Raw genomic sequence first — 22251 nt, forward strand, 5'->3', positions numbered from 1 at the left:
GCACTGTGACAGCATAAAGGCTCCAGGGGCCCGGCTGATGTCATCTGTGCTGTGACGTGCTCTGTGCTGGTGCTCTGCCTGGCCTGGAGCCAATGCCTCCAGCTTGTAGTTTCATGGTGTCTTAGTGTTTCTTGTGTGTTATTTTCTGTTTGCTTTTTGTTTTTTCTTTTTCTTTTTCTTTTTCTTTTTCTTTTTTTTTTTTTTTTTTTTTTTGTCAGTTGTCATCTCTGCTTTGCCATGACATTAAATCCTGTTTCTTTGGTGTTCTGTTGGTTGTGTTTCTTTATATTTTGGGATATGGATATGGGATCAATTTGGGATAGGATACGGGGGTATGGACTTGGGATTAGATGTGCACATGGAATGAATATGGTCTGGGATATGGATAGAGGATGAGATACGGGATGGGAAAAGGGGAGATGGTTATGGGATGGGCTGTAGATATGGGATGGATTTGGGATATGGGTATGGGATGGAGATGAGGGTCTGTATATGTGTTATACATATGTATATGTATAAAACATATATATATTGCCCCCACCCCATGGGAACAGTGTGGTCTGTGGTGGGGGACACACAGAAGGGCCCCCCCAGCTTTGGAATGTGACACCATGGGGGGATGTGGGGGCGCCCCCAGCTGTGGGACTGTCCCCAACTCTGGGGTGTGACACTGTCAAGGTGACATAAAAGTGTCCCCAACTTTGGGGTTCAACACTGTGGCAGTGTCCCCAATGCTGGGGTGTGACACCATTGGAGTGACAGAGAGGTGTCCCCAGCTACATGGTGTGACACTGTGGGGGTGTCCTCAACTTTGGGGTGTGACACCATTGGGGTGACACAGATTTGTTCGCAGCTTTTGGGTGTGACACTGTGGGGATGACATAGGGGAGTCCCCAACTTCAGGGCGTCACACTCTGGAGGCATCCCCAACTTTGGGGATGTGACACCGTGATGCGGTGTCCCCACTTCCCCTGGAAAGTCTTCAAGCTGCTCATGGTGTCCCCAACTTCGACAGAATGTCCCCAGGGGGGTCCTTTTGTCCCCTCTGCGTGAGGATGACACCCAATGACAATGACACCCCGTCAGAGCTGTTCCACACTGATGTCACCCCTAGTCCCCTCTGGTGGTGGCACAGAGTTCACCCCTGTGTGCATCCCTGTCCTCGTGACAGACGATGGTGACAGCTCCAGAGGGCGCCGGTGTCACTGGGTCCGGCTGTAGGCAGGCCTGGAGGGGTGACAAAGGACAGTGTGAGACTCAGTGACAGCACGGTGACTGTGTGGGGCCACCTGTGCCTGCCCCCATGTGGTGGTCACAGCACAGGGAATGCTGTCACCTGAGAGATGGTGACACACAAGTGATGGTGATACAAAAGTGATGGTGACAAAAGTGACAGCCAGTGATGCGGACACTGTGCCACAGCTGTTCCACACTGAGGTCACATGCAGTCACCTTTTTAACAGTGTCACCAGAGTGATGGTAACACCCAATGACAGAGACAACAGTGACACCCAATGATGGTGACACCCCAAGGACAGTGACACTCAGTGGTACCCAGCGATGGTGACAACAGAGACACCCAAAAGCAGTGACACCCAATGATAGCGACACCTGAAGACAGTCACAATGGTGACACCCAGTGATGGTGACAGCTGTTGACGGTGAGACCCAATGACACCTGGAGGCACCCAATGACGGTGACATTCAAAGATGGTGATAACGGTGACACCCAAGTGATGCCGACACCCAATGACACCCAATGACGGTGACAGCAGTCACCCTGTGCCCCTCTGGGTCATCTCCAGACCCTTCCAGTAGACAACAGGTCCCTTGGAACCCACCTAAGGACCCCCCAGACCCTACAAGTCCTCTCAGGGACATCCTCAGATCCTTCTGAATCCCTCTGAGGATGTCCTGGACACACCTGGGACTCCCTGGACCCCACAGGATCCTTCTGGGACATCTCCAGACCCTTCTGGATGAATCCACAGACCCCATGGATCAACATGAGGACCCCCCGGACCCGCCAAGTCCTCTCTGGAACATCCCCAAACCATTCTGGATGACTCCAGGACCATTCAGACCCTCATGAGGACTCCCTGCACCGTACCAGACTCTACTGGGACATCTTCAGATCAGACCAGTGTCTCACTCCGATTTATAGGAGGGAGAGGAGGTTCTTTTAATATCTGTATACCCGGCGTGAGATTAAGAAACAACGGTTCAAATGTTGGTCCAACCAGTTTATTACAGATCTTAATTAGGGAGATGGGGAAGGGGAGGATGGATGCTATTATGAATTAGGGTAATGGGGAAGGAAAGGAGGGTGATAGAAAAGGTAGGAAAGAAGAAGCAAGGAGTCTTTATAGGAAGAAAGAGGGACATAGTCACCACCATGGATCCAGCGTGGTTCGTAGTTCAGCCTTTGATCTTCAGTAGTGGTGGGTCATCGGGCATTGTTGTTGATGGCGACGATGACAACGGTGACCATGGTGATGATGGCCCTTTTTCAATGCTTTCAAAGTGGTCGAGTCAGCTGTCTTTGGAGTGACAGCTCAAATCCAAAGTGGTTGAGTCAGCTCTCCTTGGAGTGGCAGTTTCTGGCTCTGGGATCTCAGCAGAAATTCCTTTGTTCCCACCTTCCGGGCCTTGCCAGCAGATAAGAGGGAGCAGGGATGCCCATCTGCATCCTGTTTTTCACAGGACACGATGGTATCGTTCCCCAATTTTCCCATACAAGGTTGGAGCTATTTAGTCACAGGCCAGATCTTCCGCCAGTAAGCACTTCTGAGCACTCTCTTCCAGAGGTAAGCAACTCTGGAGGAAGGGGCTTTCAAATGTTCCCAGAGGGATGTCAATTGTCACACGGTAGCACCCATCTCTTGCCTCCTCAACAAATCAATCAGAGTCTTATCACAAGAAATACCTCAGGAAGCAAGCTTTGAGCCAAAAAACAAAGAAAGATTCTCACAACCAGAGACTTCTCAGTGCTCCTGGACTCCTAGTGGGAGCTTACAGATCTTTCCAGGGGCCCATGGGATCAACCTGGGGACTCTCTGGATGCCCCAGTACCACTCTGGGATAACTCCAGACCCTTCTGGATGAGTCTGGAACCCCCTGGATGCCCCCAGACCTCTCCAGGACTTCTCCTGCAGATCCTTTTGCATGATTCCAACAGGGGATAAGGGGGGTTCAGCAGGGGGTGGGAGGGGGGGAAATGAGCTAGTGAGGCTTCTGTGGGGTGGAAAGGGGGTCTGGGGATGGAGGGAGAGGTGGAAGAGGGAAACTGGAGAGTTGTGTGGAGCTTCTGTGGGGTGTAAAGGGGGTCTGGGAGGAGAGAGTGCTAGTTGGGGGGGGGGTAAAGAGGAGAGGCAGACCACATGAGTGGAAAGGGGTTCTGGGGGTGGAGGGAGGGGTGGGAGGGGAGAACTGGAGGTCGTGGGGGGGCTTCTATGGGACGTAAAGGGGGTCCAGTTGGGGGAAATTGGGGTCAACATAGGGGAATGCACTCCAGAGGGCAGGGAGGAGGGCATGGGGGTACAGGGGACTGTAGGGGTCAGAAAATGGGGTCAGAAGCAGGGGGAGGAAGGGAAGACAGGGGACCCTGCGGGGGTGCAAACAGAGGGGACTGGGGAATGGTAGGAGATTCTATGATGTGAATGGGGGAATTGGAGCAGGGGAACTTGAGGGGACAGGGAATTCTGGGGGTCAGATAGAACGGACAGGGGGCAGACAAATCTAGGGGAGAAAACGAGAAGACTCATAGGGGGGTGAGATTGGGGACACAAGGGATCAGAGTGGGAGACAGACAGACACGGAACCCTGGGGGTCAGAATGGGGAACAGGGGCAGACAGTGACGGAGGAACTGAGGGGACGGGTGGAAGAGGACTCCAGCGATGAGAATGGGGGAAGTGGAGGCGGGGAACGGGGGGGGAGAGCGTAAGCCCAGGGGTCAGATTGAGGGACTCGGGAGGTTGTGGGCGACCCGCGGCGGGGGAGGTGGGGGGAAGGCAGTGAAACACCGTGGGTGGGGGGGAAGGGCGGGGGGCACAGGGCACCTCCCGCCGCCGAGCAGAGGCCCTGAGCAGCAGAGGACCCACGCGGCCAAGACAGGACGGCCCCAGCCCCGGTGCCCCCGGTGCCCCCGCCGCCCCCGAACACCCACTCGTAGAAGCTGAGGCGGCGCTCGGAGTCCCGGGGCTGCGCCGCGGCGCTGGAGCAGCGCGGGGCCCCGCTCCGCTTCCGCGTGGCCGCGTCCTCGCGTCGCCGCGTGATGACGTCACTCCGCGGGGAGCGGGGACGGCGCGTCGCTCGAGCAACGGCCGCGCCGGGGCGCTGTCGCTATGGAGACGCCGCCGCGCATGCGCTGTCGCCGCGGGGACGGCTTCCCGCGCCGCAAGGAGGGAGGGCGCGCTGTCGCCGTGGCAGCGCGGCCTGCACGCACGGCCTGAAGCCCGAGTGGGGCTCGAGGGGCAGCGGGGGGCGAAGAAGGGTGGGGGGGGAACGGAGAGCTCTCAGGGATCTCCTGGGGAGGTGGGGGAGCGACTGGGGGAGGGCAGAGCTCCGGGGATGGCGGCTGTGAGTGGGGCTGTGGGGTGGGACATCCGCAGGGAGATGCAGCCAAACAGGGGGATGTGGGCAGAGCATGGAGGTGTGGGAAAAGGAAGACGGGCATCTGGACAACAGCGTGAGAGCCAGGCTGATAGGGAGGGAGCGAGGGAGGGAGGAATGGGAAGAAAGGGAGGGAGGGAGGGAAATGGAAAAAGGGGAAAAAAAGGGGACAAGGGAAAAGAAGGAAAGGAAAGGAAGAAGGAGAGAGGGGAAGAGGGGCAGAAAGGAAGAAGAAAAGGGAAAAAGTCCAGAGCTTGGCCTGGGTGGTATTGCAATGTAGAAGGGCTTCAGGTATCTTGTTAGGTGCACAAGAAGGAGTTCATGCAGCAATAAATGATATTGTTGTGTTCATGTAGGTCACAGTGGTAGAATTGAAGCAGATGGAGATAAGATATGGCACCAAAGTGAAATACTGCACAACATAAGACGATGTGAGCTGAAACCAACGTGACTTCCTGGCTTCCCAAATTGCACTGGTTTAAGAAGTTATTTGTGGGGATGGTGTGTGTAATCGCTGTATGTATGCATCCTTCCTTGTAGTGTGATTGGACTGTGGAGATGTATCTCTAAGTATGAAAGGTCAAAGGTGGTGAGGATTAGGATGTGAACATTGTAATCCTCAAAGGAAAAGGGGGGATTGATGTGGGGTGCTCTGTTCAGCAGTAGGGATTAGCACATCAGTTTAAGAACCAGTGTATGAGTTTAGCAAAAGGAATCCATGAGTGATCGTTCTCAAACTTTCATTTCAGCTTTAGTGGGAGAACAGCCTCGTTCCTCCTCAATAACTTTCCACAAATGAATACTTCTACCTTCTGCCTCCATGACTGTGCCTCACGAGAAGCACCAGAGTCCCAGTAGAATACTTTTATCTTTTGCCTCAACACGCGCGAGGACATTTTCCTCAGGTCCCACATACACTGCTAGGAAAAAGTGGCTCACTATGGCCTTATCAGCCGCTCCGCTCGGCAGCCAGTAACGTCTGAGTGCGAAAACACAATGCGCTGATGGAACTGCATGTTAAGCTCTGCAAATTGCCACAGCGCTGCGTTCCTGCCAGGGCTGCTGTCTGTGTGCAGGGGTAGGATTAGGAAAGCCAAGGCACAGGTGGAGCTGAACTTGGTGTGGGATGTGAAAAATAACAAGAAGGGGTTCTACAGGTACGCAGGCAGAAGACAGGCCAAGGAGAGCGTTCCCCCTCTGATAAATGAGGACAGAGAACTGGCTTCCTCAGACATGGAAAAAGCTGAGCTGAGGTGCTCAATAAGTGTCTTGCTTCGGTCTTCATTGGTGGTCAGGCTCCTCCCCATGCCTGCCAGGACCTGAAGAGAGGAAAGTGGGACTAAAGAAGGCTTCTCTGAGAGCTGCCGCTGCACGTGCAGAGGTGAGTCCTTGGTGAACACAGACACGGCTCTTGTTCTTCTCAGCGCCTCCGTCTGTCAGAAGTGAAAGAGATTGCAGAGTCCCAAGGGAAATGGTGTCCTGTTACTACACTCACTTTGTTTCTTTCCAGTCCTCACACCTTCTTCTACTGTCGTCTTCTGCAGTTCCTTCTTCACTGTCCTCTCTCCTCTTTCTTCATGTGATCTTCTTTTACTGTTCTCTTCATAGCATGATCTGCTCTTCTTTACTGCTCTTTTCGTTTTCTGCTCTTCTGTGCTCACTTCTCTTCTGCTCTTCTCATTTGCCACTTTCCTCTCTTACCGTCTCTTGTACTTCTGCCAGACTTCCTTTCTCGCTTTTCCTCTTCAGCTTCTCTCCAACTTCTGCTTTTGTCTTCTCTGTATACGCTCTGTATATGCTAATACCTCTTTTGCTTTTCTCCTTGTCTGCTTGTTTTTCTTACCTACATCCTTTTTCTTCTTCTCTGCTCTTCTTTCTTTCTTGTCTGTTCTCCTTCTGCTCTTATCCTTCTCAGCGTCTCTTCCCTTTATTCTCTCCGCTACTGCTCATCTCTTTTGCTGTCTTGCCTGTATCCTATTGTGCTTTTCATCTTCTGCGCTTCTTCCTTACCGGTATCCTTAATTTTATCCTCTCTTCTGTTCTTTTTCTCTTCTTCTCCGTGTCCAATGCCTGCATCGCAACTCTGTCAGAATTAGTTTTGGGGTGGAAAAAGGTACCCAGATACATAGGTTTGTACAGTGGAACCTCTTACACTTTGCCTGAAAGGTGATCCAAAGGAGCCCTCAGGAACCAAGACCACAAAGGAGCTGCTTTTGAATGGAGAATTTTCCAGAGTTCCTTCCAGTCGTTGCTCAGAGGAACTGAGGTTTTTATCCTTGTATCTCTGCAGAAAAGCAGGGTGGAGGGAACACATATGGTGAGGTGCTCGGGTGAAATTGCCCTCCTTGCACAAACAGCCTGTTTGTGTCCATGTGATGCACGGTGAAGAGAAGCCTGCTGTTCTGTGAGTAAGCCTGCCAAAAGGGAGTTCTGGCCTTTTTGGCAAGTCTCTGAGGTGAGGTCTTTAGACAGGCTGGTTGTTTTGCAGGGGAAATGCCATTTCAGCTGTTTGTTGCCACGCTTGGTTGGTGCTTGTATGAAAAACATTCATCATCTAGACAAGCAGTGCTCTAGCACCAGGGAAGGGAAAAACCTCATGTACATCCAGTCTTCTCCATGAGCCTTATGTTGCCTTTCCACAGAGTCTCTAAATGCCTGTGGAAATCACGGGGGGGTGGGGGGGGCAAGGGGATGGGGAAGAGATGAGGGGCAGTTTGTGCGCATCCTGTGCCCACGGAGCAGGTATTACCTACAAAGAGCTAGGAACCCTTCACGGCATCCTGGACTTGTTTACTTTCCTTGTTTGAGCGTGATGGTTTTGTAGGTACTTTGTGCATTTTAAGTAACTGTCAACTCTGCTGAGACAACAGGCGTCCTAGAGAGAGCCTCGCCGTTCCCTTTTTGTTCGGGCTGTTTTATTCCCTCCTGAGATTAAAAGGGACTGTGGTCTTGCTTAGCAAAGGGAAGCGTGTGCATGCTTCCAAAGCAAAGGCAGGTAGGTGCGTGCTTGCTTAGCAAAGGCAGGTAGAGGCATGTGATGCGAAGGCAGATGGTTGCTTGTGAAGCCATGTCAGGTGGTGTGTGCGCTTCAGTGCTGGTGGGTCAGAGTTGAAGATGCACGAGCTGTGTGACAGCTCTGAGAGTGGGATGGCCAAGGAAGAAGCCTATGGTCCTAGCCCCCTGGGGAGAGAGTGAGATCACTAAAGGGAGGGAGGATTCTTAGACTCTGAGGGGTCTAGAAAGGGAGCTGAAAGGTTTGGGGCTCCCTTGCTGTGCTCTGCGCAGGCTGTGGCAGTGCTGGGGTTTATTTTGGAGTCAGTCTGAAAACAAAATGAGACAAGGGGGTTTTCTGTGCAGTTTGAAGCCCTGCAACTCTGCTGCCGGGGCTGCAGCCCAGGGTAGGCACCCTGTCCCCACAACTGCTGACCACGTTCTTTCCTTCTCTGCAGTGACCACGTCCAGCCCTACGAAGACACTTTACATCATGTCGGACACCAAAGTGTCTGCGCTGACCACGTCTGTGATGGGTGAGGCTACCTCAGTCCCTCTCAAACTGCCAGGCATCCAACCTTCCTCCTCCGCCAGCTCTCCTCCTAGCCCTGTCACCTTTGCCACCTCCCCATGTTGTGTCGTGTCATGGAGATCTGTGGTGCTGGGGCAGGCCTGAACTCCCCTCCCTGACAGCAGACGCGTTTCTGAAATCTCTGCTCATTTCCTCATCCTGCTGGCTCATTCTGTATTTACAGGTTTGTGTCCTTTACTTTTCTTGGGTAATTTAGGACTGGTTTAAAGCAGCTGTATTTGCTATTGCCTTTGTCTGCAGTTACCCTTGTGGGTGATGGTGATGGGATATACCCTTTTGGGTTAGGTTTTTATGGAAGGGGAAATGGTGGAATCACCATCCCCAGAGGTGTTCAAGGAGTGTTTAGGTGTTGTACCGAGGGATGTGATTTAGTGGGAAATGTTGGACTAGATGATCTTAGATGCTGTTTCCAACCGTGGTGATCCTATGATCCTAAGGTTTACACTTGTGGATTGTGATGAAGTGTTAGTGTTTAGTGCTAGAGCTAAGTGCTGAGGGTAACCCTTTGGGGTTAGGGTTTCATGTTACTGTTTTCTGTTAGATTTAAAGGTTAAGGCTTAACACTTGATGTTAGTGATGGTGGGGGTGTGCCCACCTGGTTGGGGGTTTATGGCTTGTCCTTTTTGTTAGGGACAACAGCAGCACTTTTGAGATGGGAATGAGGGTTAAGCGTTAGCATTTTGGATTAGGGCTGAGGAGTATCTTTTGGGGTGAGTGTTAAGGATTAGCCTTTTAGGTTAAGGTAAAGGGTTAAGGGTTGTCCTGTGGAGTTAATGCTAAGGGATGCTGTAGTGTAAATGCTGAGACATGGCTTGAAACCTGATTTTTCACCTGGTAGAAAGGCAGGGCCAACCCAGAGCATGCAATGTTCCAGAATGACAGAAGGGGTGGAGCCAGGATCCACCCCTTCCCAGCCCTCATTGAAGGGTTGGCAGTGTAGGCAAAGGAGATCCCTGCCTACCTGAATCCTTCTGAAGATAAGCAGCTTCTTGCCTTGATTTCTGTGCCCACGGCTGTTGCCTTTGAGCAAATTCTCCCTTGCTGCAGCCTTGGACCTTGCTCCTCTGCTGTCATGGCATGAGGCCTGGCCTCATGGGGCGCAACCCTGCTGACTGATAGATGTGTTGGTTTGGTTGGGGGTGGATGCCGTAGCTAATGGCAAAACCATTTCCTTAGTGCAACTAAGGAGGTAAGTGAGAAAACAAGAGAGTCTTGAGAGGAAAGAGTGACTGATGGCAGCGCTGTACTGGAAGCAATAGAGAGGCTGACAGTGGCTGTCGGTGGCAGTAGAGCGATCCGAGTCTGTGTCTAAATGGTTCTTAGAGCTGTGTCTGTTCCTTGGAGAGGCCAAACAGTGTGGAGGTACTTGTACTCACAGTTGTTTGACTTAGGAATGAAGTGTTTCTCAGCTCATGCACCTGACAGCGTTGTGTTTGCTTGTGCAGCTTTGCTTTGTGCATTGTAGAGCTGTCAGACAGATGTGGATTCATTTGCCACTCACTCAGCAGGAATGAGACTAGTAATACTTTCTGTAAATGCATTTCAGTTGAAAAAATGAGTTTGTTTTGGCTGTAGAAATGGTGTATTGGAGGGATTTTGGTGGATGTGGGCTAACAGGATAAGGATTCTATTGGCAACTGCTTTCTGTGACATGGAAAGGCTGTACTTTATTTTAGGGATGGAGCATGGGATTCTATTGACTCTTATTGAGAAAGGGGGAAATGGAAAGCCTCTGTGGGTAAGAATGTTTTGTGAGCTGTATTTTGGGTACTTTCATCTAAATAGGACTGTGTGAAAGGGTGTGTGTGATGGAGGAGAGAGAAAAGTGCCTCGTGTTGACTGTAAGGAAGGCATAACGTTAGAGCAGTGGAAAGGCAAATTTAAGAAACTGTGCTTGAAAACTTGAAGTTAGTGGCTGGCTGTGCTAAAATCTTCTTCCAAAGAGTTGCTCTTCAAGTATTTCCTGCTTTCTCTCTGCGAGAAACTGACGCCAGTGGCCTTCCACTGCAGCATGGCCGTGCGGAAAGGCTGGGGAAGAAGACAGAGCTGGAGAAAGCACCAAAGAGAGGTACAGATACATAACAGGCATCTGGACTTGATGCACTGTCTTTCTGCCCAGGCTTTCTGTTTCTTCATTGCTGGGACAGTTCTCTGCAGTTTGCATCCCAGCTTTCTCCCAAGTCCTGGCTGCACAAAAATGCAAGCATTCAGAGGAAAAGGAAAAAGCAGAGGAGTGGGCTTCTGAGAAAAGAGTTGAGGGGGAGCGTGAGGAGCTTGAGGCAGAGTTTCAGAAAAGTGGTGCTTTCACTTAGGATTGCTCTGAGATTTCCTTGCCCTGGGTTATGATTGAGTGTAGCTATTGGTTTCTTGGTTCCTGTGTATGCATTGTTGGTAGACAGATTAGTGTGTGGAAAACACAGCTGAGAATCCGGGACATGGTAATGTACCAAATGGACTGAACTACTGGAAGGATTGTGGGAATGAGAAGAGAACCTGGATTTCTCTTGCACAACAAGCCTGTATCAGTTGTGTCTCCTTTCACTGAGCTGAACGCACGGTGTGTGTGAAGCCTTCTGATGGGAAACCCACGGTCCCACAAAGTGGGCGTGGAAATGAAATGGAGCTGACGTGCATCTGTGTGCTGAGTCATACTGCTGAGGACAGAGAGGAGCCCCAGCTGAAAAAGCAGCTTTGGTAAGAATAGTGGTGAAAGTAGGAGTGGGTATGGAAGGTTTAGACTGCTCTTGGAGGAAAGGTGAAAGTTTCAAATGTTCTGCAGATTCAGTATGCCTTGGTGTGCCACATCTGCCTGCCCTGTCAGCACTATGTCAGGCTTTTTTTCCTTTCCTTTTTAAGGTAGGAAAAACAGTTTCTGGCTAGGAGAAGAAGAAATGCAAGTCTTCCCTGCATTGCTCCTTGGGCAGTGGGTGCTGATGAGCAGTCCTTGTATGAGAATAATGTATTGTCATTTGATCTGTCTTTCCATTCCTTCAGCAACTGGGGTGTTGATGCAGCTGCACGTATCTCCTGTTTTGTCCTGCTTTGTGTAAAAGAATAGTATAGTATGCAATCTCTGTGTGAAATTTTCTTAAAGTATTTTACTTTATTTGCCCCTAGGAAGCAATGGCTTGGAAATGATGGCAGTGTCACCCAGCAGCCCACACAGTGACCTGATGTCTCATTGCTTGCGTCTGTTAACAACCACCACGATGAGAAAAGAACGTTTGCATGGATTCTGTGCTGACTGTGTCAGTACAGCCCTTAGGAGTGGTGTGGACATGGCATGGCAGGGAGAAGGGAATTCCCTTCTGATGGGAAAGTGCCCGAGGAGTGTTGACATCCCGTGTGTTGGTGCCCCATGCCCACCCCATGCCCCAAGCACTTCTGAATGAGCAGCACAGCTTTTGTGTCATTCAGCCACCTGTGGCAGAGCAGATCAGGCTTTCTGCAGGCGTCAGCAATCATCCCATCGCTTTCTGCCTTATAAGGAGTTGAAAACCTTTTCATTTTGGAATCCTACTTCCAAGCTTAACCACCTCGAGTGAAGCAGATGTCATTTTTCTTGTATCCTTCAATTCTGAGTCCATATTCTTCCAAAAGCAAAAGAGTTTGGAGGTAACCACCAATAGTTAAGTGAGTGATTTCAGTATGTATTTCTGATCGTGACAATTACTTCAGTTTAGAGGTCACAGTTAATGTACTGTGCCTGTTTTAATTCTGACCAAGGTTGTAGTTGTAGCTGACTTCCCAAGGCTGCAGTACGTGGTGGTGACACAGCCGTGGGCTTCTGCATTTGCATTAATCCCACATTTCCTTGCAGGTCAGCTTGTGCTGGAAGTGGACGGTATCAGAGTGTGAGTGAAGGTCAGTGCAGGAGCAGCTGTTGATGGGAGTCCAGGCTAATGAACTCTGGAGCATCTCCCAGTACGGTACCGGAGGAGGCAGGAATGATGTTAAGGAGCTCCTCAGCAGGAAGGTGGCTCATCCAAATGCTTGCTGACAGTTTGAAAGCCCAGACCCTTCCAGCCTCCACCTCAGAGGCAACATCTCCTTTGTCCGATCATGCAGCACCTGAGCAAGAGGGGGACCTGAGCTGGCTACACAAGAGTCATCTTAACTTCTTTGTTATTTTACTTCAGATAACTCCATTGGGTGACCCTGCTGTTGGTTTCTTAAAATTTGGATAACGTCTGATGGAGGCCCAGAAGTGTTGTGGGCACTCACAGAGGTCACAACTGTTGCTAGGGTGGGAGCGTTTGTCCCACAGCTGGTGAGCAGAGCTGGTGCTGCACGCAGAGACTGGGCTCTGGGCCTTCCTTGAGAGAGATCGCCCTGTGAGAACCCGTCAGAAGCACTGCTGCAGCACGTGCATGAGCTGGGCACAGCTCAGGCTGAGCAGGCCGAGTGGGTGAACTGGGTTTGGTGCTGGGTGGTTGCTGGGAGGTGTCTCAGAAGAAAAGCTGGGCTGGGGTGGGCCCGCTGTGTCAGCCCTTGTCCCAGCTGGTGGTGAGAGCAGGGTGGAGGCTGATGGGTGCTGCCCACTGTCACTGCTGCTCTTACCATGTGGCACAGCAGTGCTCTGGTGTGTGAGCTGGGAGGGAGAAGGACAGCCACTGTGCCTGGCTAAGGCAGAGCTGAGGTCTGTTGAACACGTGGATCGTACCAGTGCAGCTATTGCGGCTGCAGTAGGGGTGGAAGACAAAGGGAGTTTTCTTCATGACAGCAACACCATCCACTTGCTTCAAGGTGTGTAAATGTTGAGGAGATGGAGAACACTTGCTGTCAGAAATCATGGCAGCTGTACAGAATCTAGTTGTATTTTGGGGATGGTTCTTGTAACCAGTTGATTTTAAGACACTGTCCTACTCAAGAGTCTAAAGTGCATGATAGAAGAAAGCTGGGAAAATGCTTCTCCTTACTATTTTTCACTTGCAGATTCTTTCTTTAGGGATTCTTTCCAAAAGGAGATTTTGGGGATTGAGGCAGTTGAAGAAAGAGTGAAGCCAGGGGGCAGTCCCTGTGGAGAGGACCCCAGGAACTGAGCTTCCCCACCACTGTCTCAATGAGAAGACAGACGCAGTTCCCATTCCTGCTCTGCATATGGAAAAGTATGGCTGGATTTATTTGTTTGGGTTTTCTTCCTTTCTTCTCTCATTCTGAAGGGGAAAAGCTGGAGCAGGGGGAGCACTACTGGTCCTTTGTTGCCTCCATAACCGGTTGGATTCTGCATGTGCTGCAACAGGACAGCATTGCCAGGCTCCTTAACCTGCTGGGGCAGGGTGGGAGCAAAGAGCGTGAACTGCCCTCCTGCCAGCTGCACCTAGTTATGGTTTGCCAGGTCCCTGCTGCCCTGAATTTCACCTGAAAGGTTTGTTCTAGCTGCTTGCAGTAGTAAAATTTAGGGAAGAAATGGAAGTCAAGAGCTAAGGCTCTGCACAATAACTTTGCGTGGATTGAACTGTGGCACCTGAAGACTGTTTCCTGAATAATGCTGGCATTTTGTAGGTGTGTTGGTTTAACCCACTGAACTGATGTCTGTGAGCGCCAGTCTTCTCCACCTGAACAGTAAGAAAGCTGGGATATGCCCAGAAATTGCAGCAGTTGCTGTGAATACTCTCCCAAATGTTTGTTTCCTTTAGTGGTAGCTAATGACTCAGCACTGTGATATCCTGTCTCTGGCACGATCTGGAACGCTGCATCTCTTTGCAGATGTTGGGTGCCCATTTCCATGGACCCTCCTTTCTTTCTCTCCTCAGAAGCAGCACAGTGCGGTTCCCTGCGTTAGAGAGCAGCAGCCAGCAGGCTGCCAGAATGCCAGCTGGGCCTTGCAGCGCGCAAAGGGACGTGTTGGGGATGGACCATCCTTAGCACCACGCAAAAGTGAGTCTCTTCAGTCCTCTGTCATGAAGTATGGAAGAATGCATTTTAAGTATTACTTCTGAGCGGGTGCAGGACTGTAGGGATGTCAGGTAACCATGGTGGAAGCACTGGGGAGGCCGACAGCAGCAGCTGATGGCAGCAGTGTGACAGAAGGCCGTGTATAAGTGGTGGTGCTCAGAGCTGAGTGCATTCCTGAGAAAGGCACTCTTGAATTTATGGCGTTTTCTTTCACCTAGTGATATGTAGAAAGTTAGTGAAGAAAGGAACAACAAGAACAAAAATACCCTACTGCAAGGGCAACTGCATTTGGATATTTACAGCATGCTAGAGCGTTATGTGAGAACCAAGAACTCCGTGACCTGTAGGATGCAATGTCTTCTGAGAGATTATTGGAGGACTTTGTGGACGGAGACGTGTTTAGCTCACTCTGCATCATCTACACTGCCTAAGGAAGTTACACTGCAGTAAGAAAACCATGCTCTCTGAAAGCACAGTTTCCCATTGAGAAGAATTATTTGGCTGACCACCTTGGGGTCAAACTATAAAGCGGATTACAGGGCAAGTACAAGGGGCGAGACAAAAACGCCTAAGGCATGGTTTATTACTTCTCAAAGTAGAAATTAAGAAAGGGTTAGCTGAACTTCTCCCTAGAAATGCCTGTTACTTTTGCTGGAATCCTTAGTGACTAATTCAGACAGACATCTGTGCTGCAAATGTCTGTAACTGTATGGATAAAGTTTATGATCTGCACGTCCTGTAAAGCTATAGCTACATTGTCTTTGATTTTTACTTAACAGATTGCAATGTCTTGCCTATGCTATATGAATTGCAAAGCTTGCCTGCAAGCTGGATCATCCAGCAGCTTTCACACTCTCCCTTTGTGGAAATGTAATCAACTCATTCAATGGTGGGATCATGAATGAGTCCAACAAGAAAGCAGCATCAACAGTGAAAGTTTGACTATAAACTGAAATAATGAATTACCATGGTTGAAGCTGAACCAGTAGTCCAGTAATAGTTCTATGAAGTCTCAACACCTACCAGATACTTTCTAATGAATTTAAAAGATTCTTAATGATAACTTCATAGTGCATGAGTTGGTTCCTTTACACAGGTTGGTTCTTCCTTAACTTATTCCATACAGGTTTTAGTATCACTCTAGGGATTTTTTTGATAGAAAAGGACTTCTTGAAGGTTATCACTTGTACATTATGCTTTTACATAACGTACAGTGTGGATTTGTTCCTAAGAAAATTGCATGAACAAAACGAGGAACAAATAAACTTTCATTTATTTCTTTCAAAATTTTTTTTTTAAATATGTATTTGCTGACCAACTTCCACACGGAGCTTTTGATCTCCTTGTTACAGCATGTAGATCATGGGATTAGTCAAGGGAAGACAACCGTATGGAAAAGAAAGGTTTCCCAATGGAAACCTTTTCCATTGGGACAGCCTCAGAGGGTAGGACATATATGTAGACAGCTGGGCCAAGCATGACAAAAACTACGATGATGTGGGAAGTGCAGGTGGAGGTTATTTTGTTCTTTGTTTTGGTGTGTCTGGAGCTTCAGCAAGAGGATTATGTAGGAGATGAGGAGAAGTGCAAAGCACATGACAATGACAACTCCATTGTTGAGGAACATCAGAAGTTCCGCCGTGTAAGGTCAGCACAGGCCAAGTTCGCCAACTGACGCACATCACAGACAAAGTCGTCCAGGACGTTGGGGCCACAGAAGGGGAGCTTGATGGTGAGAGCAAATAGAATGATGCCATGAATGAAGCCACCGCCCCACGAAGCTCCAACCAGGGCACAGCATACAGTCCTGTTCACAAGCATGGTGTAGTGGAGAGGTTTGCAAATAGCAACGTAACGGTCACAGGCTATGGCCAACAGCAGGAAAGCTGCTGCTGCTCCCTTGAAGTGAAGAAACAAAGGCTGGGTCAATCAGGCCTTGTAGGAGTTGATCTTAGGATTTGAGAAAAAGTCAGCCAGCATTTTGGGTGGGGTCACAGAACAGTAGCAGATATCCAAGAATGCCAGATTAGCCAGGAAAAAATGCATGGGTGATCCCAGCTGGGAATCCCCCTGAATTGTGAGAATGATAAGGATGTTGCTTGGGAGAATTATGATGTAGAACAGGAGGAAGAAGAAGAAGGGAATTGACTGGACTTTGTGGGATTGAGACAATCCTAGCAGAATAAACTCTCTAACTACAGTTTTCATGCTCCATTTTGACTCTTGCAAGCCCTGAAAAACAGACAGCAATAAACACACAATGCCAATATGTTGCAATATTTAAGCAACTTGGGCTACGCTTAGGCTACTGAAAATGCACATCCTGTGACCGTTACCTGGTTTTATGGAGGACCACATCCCTGTATGTAAAGGAACATCAGATTTATTGGGCCATACCATACGGCAGGCCGCCATTAACCATTCTATTATTGAATGGTTTTCATCATTATATTGATTACCTGCATATAATCTCTGTCTAAGAGCAGGATGGACGGTCATTGTGGCCAATTTGGCTATTTCCAGGCCATTCACCAGAACACTTTCTGCCCCAGAATCCCATAGTCTTAATAACCAAGCCGGCACACTTTCTCTAGGTTTCTGCCTGAATCGTTGGACTAAGTCCATCAGTTCTGTTGCCGTGTACGGTTGGGCTGTTACGTGCAAGTGGGTTTGAGCGGGGGGCCACTGATCAGGCGGCACCCCTGCTGGTCTGTCCTGTACCTTTTTTGTTTTTTGAGATATAACAGGACGGACTTCTAGTGCGTCCGTCAAAATTGGGGATTCAAGATCCGATTTAGATGGTTTATTTTCCTGATCAACACAGTCCGTTGATTCAGGAGCCTGGTCATTGTTTGTTGAAATACTACGAACTTGACCTATTGGAAGACGTAGAATTGGTTTTTTTTCCTGTTAATAGGCCAAGTTCCTGTTCTAACTTTTCAATACGATCTTTTAAAAGTTCATTTTCATTCACTGAAGTATTATTCCTTATTTCGGCATTGTTTAAAGCATTTAATAGCAGCCATGCCACTGTAGAAGCAGCTAATTGTCTTTCTCTAGTGACTAATATATCTTTGCCTAGTCCCTGAAAGTAATCCGCTAGGCGATATGGGGAAACGTTTCCCACAACACTTAGGGGACCCCATTTTTCAATGATAGTTGCCAATTCATAATAAGGGGATCCCGCAAATCCTGGGATCTGCCCTGGAATTATCTTATCTAGGGGGGTAGTGTTCTCCCCCTTGAACCATTTACAGAAATTCCAAAGAAAGGACATAGTGTAAGTTTCAGTATATTCGGCTTGCCTGCCTGGCTCGCCAAGTGTATAATCAATGAAAATTATATAAAGGAATATTATATAATAATATTAAGATGTTATAGTAATGAAATAAGCAAGAGAGTTAGGCACAGCGAGACAAAGAGAATAAATAGAAGGCTCACCCGTGTCGTGGGCTCGCTCAGGAAAGACCAGTGGAGTGGATCTTCCGAAGAGAGAGAGAGAGATCCTTCCCCACTGGTAGTCAGCTCTTGAATGGGTCTAGGAGAGGTGCAGCCAGGCTCCACCCCTTCCTGCAGCACAGGCGAATTGCTTTCACCTGTGCTCCCAGGGCTGCCTCATTGCTCGCCTCAGGTGACTAATCAGACGTTCAGGCCGTGACTCAGCAGTTCCCATACACTGAAGTAATCTACCTGGACTTGTGCAAGGCTTTGATATGGTCTCACTCCACATCCTTATCTCTGATTTGGAGATACGTGGATTTGAAAAGTGGATTAGTAGCTGGCTGTATGATTGCAGCCTGAGGGTTGTGGTCAGCAGCTCTGTGTCCAGGTGGAGGCTAACAATAAGTGGTTATATTAAGGAATCCCTCAGGGTTCCATCTTGGGACTGCTGTTTTTAATATCTTTGTTGGTGATCAAATAAATTCTTCACTGTGGGGGCTGTCAGGCACAGGAAGAGGTCCCCCAGAAAGGTTTTGGATTGCCCCATCCTATGAGGCATTCAGGGCCAGGGTGGATGTGGCTCTGGGCAACCTGATCTACTGCATGACAACCCTTCCCATGGCAGAGGGGTTGGAACTGTATGATCTTTAATATCGCTCCAACCTAAACCAGTCTATGATTCTCTGAATCTAACTCGGTTCAGTTGGTCAATCTGGGACCCAAATAAATATCTGTATAAACATGCCAAGGCACCCTAACAGCCTAACACAAGTGCATGTGGCTGGCACAGGATGGATCCCCTTCCACCCCAGTGCAAGGAGAAAGGATGAGGAAAAGCAGACAGGTTCTCAATGCCTTTTTTACATCTGTCTTTAATAGTCAGGCCCGTTATTCTCAGGGTACTCAGCCCCCTGAACTGGAAGACAGGGTGGGGAGCAGAATAAACCCTCCACAATTCAGAATAAAACAGCACGTGACCTGCTGCTCCACCCGGGCTGTCACACATCCGTGGGATTGGACTGGATCCACCTGAGGGTACTGAGGGAGTTGGTGGACGTGGCATCCTAGCAGCCCTAATCAATCAGGGAGTTCCCAGGTGACCAAATACTTGCTAATGTGGTGCCCATCTACAATAAGGATCATCCTGATGTCCTCCTATGACTACATACCCACCTGGTGGATGAGATGCTGTGGGTGGAAGCTACCTGGACTGGAGCAAAGCCTCTGACACCGCCTCCTGTAGCATTCTCCTGGAGAAGCTGGCAGTCCATGGCTGGGATGGGTACACTCTTTGCTGAGTAAAAAACTGCTAGGAGGGCCAGGCCCAGAGAGATCCAGATGGAGTCCAGTTCTGAGAGGCGTTCCTCAGGGGTCGGCGCTGCAGCCTGTCCTGTTCAGTGTATTCACTGACGAGTCGGATGAGGGAATTGGGTGCACCCTCAGTAAGTTTGCAGATGACACCAAGTTAGGAGGAAGCGTCCCACAGACGGACTGAGATAGGCTGAATGACTGGGCTGACTGCAACTGCATGAGCTTTAAGAACGTCAAGAGCTGAGTGCTGCTTTTCGGCTACAGAAACCCCAGGCACCGTCACTACAGGCTTGGGGCAGAGCGGCTGTAAGGCTGCACGGACGAAAAGGGTCTGGGGTGCTGGTGACAGCCGGCAGTGCCCTCCAGTGGCCAAGGAGCCCAATGGCAGCCTGAAATGGGGCAGTCAGGAGCGGGGATGCGATCGTCGCTGTGATTTGCCAGTGGCCCCAGGCGATCTAAATTGCTAGCGGTTGTCCTTGTCCCATCAACTGCAGCCCAGCCCAGCCCAGCCGCTCCCTACAAGAAGACATGGCGGCCCTGGAGTGTATCCACAGAGGGGCACCAAAGCTGGGAGGGGTCTGGAGCGCAAGACTTAACGGGGAGTGGGAGAGGGAGCTGGGATGGTTCCGTGTGGAGAAGAGGAGGCTCAGGGCAGACCTTATCGCTCCGTCCAGCTACCTGGAGGGAGGTTACAGTGAGATGGGACCTCTTCTCCCAGGTAAATAGCAATAGGACTACGGGGAATGGCCTCACATTGCACCATGGGAGGTTCAGATTGGATATTAAGAAAAGTTTCTCCCAGAAGGGGTGGCGAGGCATTGGCACAGGCTGCCCAGGGAAGCGGTGGAGTCTCTGGAGGTGCGTAAGGAAAGGGTAGCTGTGGTACTTCAGGACAGGGTTTGTTGGGCAGTGTTGGTGGCAGGTGGATGGTTAGACTGGATGAGCTTTCCAACCTTAATGATTCCGTGATTCTCCTCTCAGTACCTTACGTTTGCAGAAGTAGCACTAAATATACTGTGGATCTTTCTAAAGTGCAGAAGGTTACAGTGAGCTGTGTCTGTTCCATAATGTTCTTCCATTGGCTCTGGAGCATCGTTCTCCAATTGACGTGGATCCAGGGTGTCCCTTAAGGAGACCTGCATAGGCAGGAAGAGCAGTTGCTTAATCTGACACTGCATGGACAACGTGACTGCCCATCTCCCCAGCCCTGTCTGCTTAATGCCACCTGGCACTTGCCTTGCTTTTCCTTACATCAGACTTCTCTTCTAAAGTCTGCACTGAATGTTTCAGATCCTTTGTAGCAGCTGCCACCTGCTCTCCTCAGAGAACACGGGTGCAGAAGGGTTTCTCTTACCTTTAAACAAAGAACAGTAAGCGTAACAAAGCGTAACACAGGTTACCAAGAAATAGAACGTACTCCTCAGCTGTATGCCTCCACTGAAGTTCTCCTTCCCAAAAGATAACTGTACAAGAAATATGTCACGTACATAGATAGGAAATGATAAATATTAATATGAAAGGCATATTAATTAAACAGTTAGCTGGCTAAGGACACAGTGAGACAAACTGCTAAGGAGGGACAAACATTAGCTCCCTGAAACTCAAAGAACTGCACTCATTAAAAGGGCTATAAATGATCAGAGATTAAGGGGAGAGGAAATTGGGATAACAATAGAAACTGCAAAGGTTGAGACAGGCAGCTGGAAAGGTGGCTTCCAACGTGGTCAGCCTAATCAGGGCAGGTGGAAATACCTGTAAAATGAGGGCAGTTACATGCACAGAATGAGAGAGAGTTGTCAGTGCAAGAACAGCGGAAGATTGGTATTTCTTTCCATACAGTGAATATCCATCCTGAAAGGTCACGTTTTCTCATGATAGAAATTCCACTTATTGTGTGCATGTTTCACTGACAGGATTGAACCAGGGCAGCTCATGAGGAGGTGCTGAGTGTTTGAAAAACACTGAAGATGACTTCAGGTTTTCAAGCAGAGCTCCACCGTGTGACCACAAGCAGCCGGTGCCATCTCGAGAGGCCCTGGTGTTCCTGAGGTACCTGCCTGGGACTAACAGTTGTCAGAGAGAACCTGCAGGAGACCAGAGCCCTTTGGGACTGCAGATGGAGCCTGGAAGGAGAGCCCCAAGGGATCTGATTGCTAGCAGTTGTCTTTGTCCCTGTACTGCAGCCCAGCCCGGCACTAAATCCTCCCCCCCACAATAAGACAGTGGATCGTTGGGGATGATCCACAGTTGAAGTGGCCACTGGAATCCAAGAAACTCTTCCTGGTTCTTAGTAGATATCCAGATATCCACGAAACATGCTGGATTATCTGTGGCAAACTCAGACTGAAAGAGTCGAGTGCAGGTCACGCCAAGTAACTGTGGTAGAATCCATTATTTGGGGAGAACATCTCCTTCCAGCTAGGGAAGTTAAGTGGAACAGTGTGAAAAGATCCATCCGGCCAATCCTCTGAGTAAGGGAAAATCAAATGTATTGTGCTATAGTGGCAGAAGGCAAACATTATTGGACTGTGCCTCAATTTACTAAAAGCTGTCTAATCCACTTAACCCATGAGCAAAAACAAATGGTCTAAGCGGAGTGAAGGACACTGATTTGTGACGTAACATGAGGAAGACAGTAGATTGCTGATGTAAGAACTGTCATGCTTGTGCCCTGACCAGTGCTGATTATGCTGGAGTAAAAGCCTCAGGCCAGCACCAGTGTACCGAAGGCCCAGGGGAATGACTGCAGATTGACTTTGCAGGACTCCAGCCCACGACAGCTCAGAGCAACAAATGCATCTTGGTATTAGTAGTTCCTTTTTGCAACGGGGCAGTAGCCATTTATCCCTTCACAAATGCCAGTGCTGAGAAACCAAAGGCTCTACAATATCGTTCATATAACTCTATGTGTAGAGAAAATGGCTTTGATCCAAAAAGCTAATAGTATAGACAGATAACAGAGAAGGCAGAATACCAGAAGACATGCCACAACAGCAAAATGACACATCAGTGACAATGAGCTTGTCTTTCTCTGTTTATTTCAAATGTGTTTTTTTCTCTCTTCTGCATTGATTGCCATATTGTAGAAAGGATTGAAGGGAATAAAAAGCTAAATAAATATATTAGAATTAGTCGGGAAGAAAATGAATGTAAGCAACCTCAAAAACACTTCTTTATTTTTCGCATAAGCTTGACTTAGTAAAAGGTGCTCCTTTTCTGTAGGTATGAAACAACGGATACACCAGGAAATTTTGGCTGACCTCCCCAGATCACAGCCTTTAAAGGGATCATTAATTGCAATGGAGAAAGATTTTGGTGGGCTACATCAAGGGGAAAATGAAAAAGCTTTGTTAGGATTATAAAGCACCAGGACTACAGCACCCTCTTATGGCTTCAATTCAAATGC

At 49.1% G+C, this 22251-nt stretch overlaps 1 long non-coding RNA gene and 1 pseudogene across 5 annotated transcripts; one reads left to right on the plus strand and one right to left on the minus strand.

The window, feature by feature from the left end:
* Nucleotides 1-1402: 1402 nt before the first annotated feature.
* LOC149911903 (uncharacterized) lies at nucleotides 1403-22225 on the plus strand. 5 transcript variants are annotated; one of them, XR_016462730.1, is made up of 6 exons: nucleotides 1403-5993; nucleotides 8062-8358; nucleotides 11313-11810; nucleotides 12016-14075; nucleotides 20759-21648; nucleotides 22068-22225. It is a non-coding gene; the product is annotated as an uncharacterized LOC149911903 (long non-coding RNA). The 5 variants fall into 5 exon arrangements; XR_016462731.1 differs by having other exon boundaries at nucleotides 2216-5993; nucleotides 20759-20894; XR_016462733.1 differs by lacking the exon at nucleotides 20759-21648 and having other exon boundaries at nucleotides 2218-5993.
* LOC149911904 (olfactory receptor 4M1-like) lies at nucleotides 14133-17436 on the minus strand (annotated as a pseudogene).
* Nucleotides 22226-22251: the final 26 nt, after the last annotated feature.

The sequence above is a fragment of the Phasianus colchicus genome, unplaced genomic scaffold (genome assembly GCF_987193195.1).
Source record: "Phasianus colchicus unplaced genomic scaffold, bPhaCol1.hap1.1 HAP1_SCAFFOLD_53, whole genome shotgun sequence".
Lineage (NCBI taxonomy): Eukaryota > Metazoa > Chordata > Aves > Galliformes > Phasianidae > Phasianus > Phasianus colchicus.